Raw genomic sequence first — 6,000 nt, 5'->3', positions numbered from 1 at the left:
TACACTGCTATACAGGTTCGAACACTACCGCCCGGCTGTCTGCCGGTGACAAAGCGCGCCGCGTAGTGCACCCGCCTCTTCTACTAATTGACGATACATTCATATAAATACGTTTGTCATGTTTGTTTATTTAATCTGTGGCGCTTGTTTTTTGCAATTTTTTTGTTTTAATTCGCGATGGATGCATTTGATAGATTTTGTACACACAATCACATCTACTGTGTAGGTACTACGTCGATATCTTTATTGTGCAATAATATCGGTTTATTATTTATTATAATTGTATGACCGGTATGTATGTATTTATATAACTTTTATATGTACTTAATTTTAGATTTAAGATTAATTAAATTTTGGGAAATGCTTCCACATTATTTAGTTTGAAATGGGGTGCAAGATTTATCCACTTTTTTTTTCTGCCACACATGGCAACACTGGTGGCAGAAAAAAAACAAAATGCGCGGCAACTGAAAAAAAAGTACTAAAATAGATTCAAACTTAGATTTGTGCATTTAATAATTGTTTTTTAATCCAGTTATCAATAATTTCAATTTGTACTTTTAAAAATTACGGCTAACAAGAAGCTAACAAGATGAGCAAAGACTTTCAAGTGTTCAATGAAACTGTATCAAGGCAAACAAACCCATTGGATGTAAGTTGTTTAGTTTTATCGTCTATTGAGGTATAAACCAGGTGCTTGTAGACCCCACCCCCGAATCACGCCATGTGAGGCGATCGTTTTTTGTAAATCGTGCCACGTGCCGGGGTTGAAATGGCCATTCATAAAGTGGACCTTATTTGTATTTTGTTTACGAGTAATTTCTATTGAATTGTTTCGTTTCAAAATCGAAGTAAGGCACTTTAGGTTAAATCTCCTGTTTTACTGATTCACGTACAGGTCATGAAACTTCGCACTAGATGGAATAATATTGATTCTAAAGCAAACCTAGAAAAATATTAGGAAAAATAATGATGTAGGTACCCATTATATTATGAGGATAAAAAACTAAACTTTTTGAAATAAATAGCTTGATGTTTTTTTAAACGACTTTTTGTCTCATAGTTCCTTGTGTATTTATCGATATTCGTAACGAATAACGATAATAGATAATATTATGTGCGTGAAAAAAATTTTTTTTATTGTTCCGATTACTTATTTATATATTTTTATAAAAATTATAGGTAGATAAGCTATGAAAAAATCTTGGATTTTTTTTTAATTTCTTCACTAAGTAATGTAAAAAATCTATGCATGCGTAGGTAGTGTTAAAACTAACAAACAAAAAATATTTATTTTTCATTAACTATTACAGAATTGAATTGGTCATGGCTAAATTCTGTTGAGAAGGTGCGGCGGACTGTAGACATCTACATGTTCGTATCTTCGGTTTCCAGTTGCCACTGAAAATAGTAAGTACAAACTATGGACATAGGTACATAAATAATAATTCTAAAACTATACTGTTGAACTTAAATATATTCTACAAGCTGAATTTGGAAGACAGTTATGTCATTAACATAAGCAATAAATTCGACTTTTAGTAATTTTGTGTTACATATATATGGGATACTTAATTGTTGTGAGGAACTGTTTAAAGTATTATTAAATAAAAATATAAAATGTTCGTTATATTCTATTGTGTTATTTTTGAAAATACAATTAACAAACGTCGTTCGTCGTTTTCAATCTCCGCTCTGAGCTAGAAAGGCAATTATAGGAATAACTTTTTAGAGAAATGTAGTCAGATAAGTAAAAGACTCGAATTTATTTGTAATGACAATTATAAACCAGCGCCCTGGCTTCTCCCGTGGTACATATAATTTAGCCTGTAGCAACGGTGAAATAATTTTGAAATCGGTGCCTTCCTGTGTAATGTTCCACAGTAAGGCTAAGTACCTAAGTGAATTAAAAAACTCATCAGCTTCATATTATTAGTAGAAGTAAGTAGGTACATATATATAAATGTCGATTTAATTTTAGTGTAACGTCGTCCCTAGTCGATAATGCAGCATGACATGCCACTTGCGTTATGTGGTGTCATGCATGAATTATTATCGTGATATCGATTTAAATGAATGACAAAGGTACAAACTACAAACCACGTGTTGGTAGCTGGTTTTTGGCTTTCTATTTTCTATCCTGTAAGTTGATGACTGATGTGCAGCATGAACGTTTAGATTGCTGTCATGCAAAAGCTTAGAGCGTTTCATGCATTGTGTTCAATTGCTAAAGCTGGAAACCTGTAAAAAGATGCATAATTTGATGTTTTAAGACTGTCATGCAGCATGGTCATTCACATCTTTACACTAAAATTAAATTGACATTTCTATACTTCTATACTAGTCAAGAAGCTTATATCTAATACTAACTTGCCAAGTTAGGTGTGAAAGGGATAAAAAAATATACAGGCCGCGTCATTCAAGGTCATATTTTCTTGTTACAAGTTAATGTTCATACTGAAATCTCCAGTGTATTAGATATAAGCTTCTTGATACTAGTAATATATAAAGCTGACGAGAGGGATTTCTTATAGTCTAATTCATATTTGTGGGAAATTCCAGTCTGTGGCAGCTATCTAAAAAATCTGGGTGTGTTACATATATTTTACTGATTTCTATTTTCAATAGACTATAATAATTAAACGATTTTGCACCTGTACATAATATAAAGTTAGCACCTTCACAAACTACCTAAGCTTAGATATTATTAAGATGTGTTATGAAACTAATAATAATTATTCTAAAAAAAACGAAACGATACTTAAAATTATAAAGATTCCGATTTGAAAAGATATTTCACTGTTTCCATCTATCGAGGAAGGCTATAGTTGCTATATATCATCACACTAAGACCATAGGAGCAGAGCAATGCGGGTAAAACCGAGGGGCACAGCTGGTGCATAGTGCAACAAATTAATAAAAGTAATTGTAAAAATGGTGAGGCTAGAGAAATGGATCCACATTTTAAAGGGTAGATATATTTAGAATTTGTAGTAAATTACGTACGGATAACAAAAATATAAATGCAGTAAGATTAAATCTTAATTTATCTTAAGCCAATTTAGAATTAAAACAAACAACGCATTGTATAAGTAGGTTAATCCTGCTTTCCTGTAATTAAGCTGAAGTAAGTACATAATAGGTTTATGGTATAACCACAGTATTACCATTATTTCCTACAGTAGTGCGACGAATGTACTTGTGCAGAGAAACGGAGGGGAACTGGCGGGGGTCGGGCGACGCGGGCCGCGTAAAGCAAACACGCTTAGTTTGCTTTACCTAGTGCGAAAGGATGACGCAGTCGTATTTTTTGTGTAATAATTTTATTATACATAGGTACTTACATATTCTATTATGGCGCGCACAAACTGTTCGGTTTACGGATGTAAATCTACATTGAAATCCCAGAAGGAAACAATATTTCAGAAAGATTGTATTAATTGTATCTGTTGAATTAAAATCAAAGCTATGTATATATGTTGTCTTCATTATTTTCTAATCAGATTGTACATCCCAATGCGAATGCATTACTTAGTTAAATGTTATAATATACAATTAAGAACATCCAAAAATAAAGTGTTCACGTAAATAATATTTAGCAGTGCAATATCTGTAATTATATATTTATGAACAAATAATTACATCAGATTTAATAATCGCAATTATTTTGAATGTACATATGAATAAAGATTTCATCATAATATTAATAATCACAATTGTCTTATTTCCCATTTGTTGCAACCCTAGCGTATTTTCGTGTGGCAGCGTCATTACCTACGCTGGCGGCGGCATCGCGCGACATCAAAGGCGATTCCTTACTGTAGGAAATAATGGTAATACTGTGGTATAACTCTTTACAAAGTACAGGAGTAAAATTTACCTAATTATAGGTATAGCGAAATAGAAAAACTTAAAAAAATACAATAATGGACCAATACTGAATAGAAATACATGTGCAAAATATCCGTATTCTATTATGTATTATCAAAAATCAGTATAATATGAATGGCTGTATATGAATAATTAGCTTCAATCGAAAGATCGAAATCGAAAAAATACAAAAAAAATATTTATTCGAGGTTAAAAGAAATTTTTTTTACCGATGACCTTAAATTTTTTCGAATTACCCCAAATTACGGAAAATTTTGAAAGGAAATTTTTTGTTGCAACAAATAACTTGTCATAATATGAGTGTCATAGGCTTACGTTTAGATATTGTATCAGATGATATTATACTACTACATCTATCTATACTAATATCTTAGAACTAATATGTATTATAAAACGGAAAGGTTTGTATGTATGTATTTTTTCACGCATAAACTACGGGACCGATTTTGATGAAATTTGGCACAGATAAATAATCTTTTGACCCTGAGAAAAAACATAGGCTACCTTTTATTTCGAAATATGTACCTACCACGGGCGAAGCCGGGGCAGACCGCTAGTAGATTATATTTTAAGATTATATTATTACTAGCGTCTTTTGCCATTTTCTGGGCCTTTATTAATTGAATATATTTTTATTAATTACATAGGATTTTTATAAGATTTTTTCAAATGTAGATTGCTTTTATTCTAATTCTAATGTTTCATTTTGCTAGCGGTGCTACTTTCTGAGATGACCATAATGTGTAGTCATCATTAATTATTTAATTTATATGTTAATAATTATTCAATATTCGTAAAAGGCAACCTTAGCAACTCTACTGGGAATGCTTTCCTAATGAAAATACAATCAAATATGATAGGCGGTTACGAAGTCAGTCCATCCTATGTATAAATATGGCGACCCCAGAATATGGTATTGGATGTTGAAGTACCAACTTGACCTGTTTTCACGAAAAGTCTCGTCGCTTCGTAAACTTGTAATCCACATGTCACCGCTTGAAACGACCTATTCAACTGTATTTTTATATTTTTGGTTGTTTTTTTTACAGACTTAAATTAATATTTTTACCAGTTTTATGCAAGGTGGTGAACATCAGGTGGGCGGTGGCCCACCAGACCACTTGCTCTGCTATAAAGTGTTTATGATTCTATTCAGATTGAAAATTGGTAATGAAGATGTTTTGAAGTTGTCAGGGAAATTGAAGTCATCGTTAATGAAAGAAAAGATAAATTATCTTACAAAATAATTACTATTTTTTCTGGCGATAATAATGAGTAGGTAGTATATCAATATCGGAGTAAATCTCAGATTTAGGAGGTGCCTCAATACTTAAAATTTTCCATAGTAGGTAATCCATGATAAACCTCGTACAATTATAATCAACTTACTTATTTCAGGAATGGTTTTCCTTAAATATGAGAGTAGATTATAATTCTTTAGTAAGTAATTTCATATGCTAACCAGTTAACCACATATCCTTATAAAAGAAATATTCAAAATATCCGTAGCAATAAATCGGGTGACCCGACGACGCGGCGCCTAAGCCCCAGTCACCCCACTTACCATGACACCATCTTGCCCTTGTTTCTATTACGTCATTCGAGTAATACGAACCTTCATTTCGGTCTGTAATTAAGACTTTAATTACCCGCGTTTTCAGCCTTAATATTAATACAAAATATGCCGACGACTTTTCTTAATTTGCCCGAAATTTACTACTTATATGGCTGTTCATATATAAATGTAAAGTACGCCGTGATTACAAGAATTACACGGCCAAAATTTTCAGTGTCTGAAGAAAGTTTTAATTCTTTACAAGTTACACTTTGTTATACTTATACATGTGTTGGGTGAGTAATTTGATTCTCAACATGTTCTAATATAATGAGTTGAGGGAAAAGCCCAACTGAAAATTACTTTCAGTTGGGTTAGGAAACTCATTTATTATGAACATTTCGTGTTATTATTTGAAATATGATGTTCATCCTACCGTTACAATTTTGGAGAATTGTTTTAATATAATAAGTAAAATGGAAAATTATGACTTTACAGTTAGGGATAGCTACTCGTAAGTCGTAACTGAGGAGAAACAAACAATTCAACTCAAT

The sequence above is a fragment of the Colias eurytheme genome, chromosome 6, assembly GCF_061535395.1.
Source record: "Colias eurytheme isolate Ceu_HAF_F1 chromosome 6, ilColEury1 Martin Lab GWU primary, whole genome shotgun sequence".
Classification (NCBI taxonomy): Eukaryota; Metazoa; Arthropoda; class Insecta; order Lepidoptera; family Pieridae; genus Colias; species Colias eurytheme.
The sequence above is the reverse complement of the archived record's forward strand: the minus strand, read 5'-3'. Positions refer to the sequence as shown.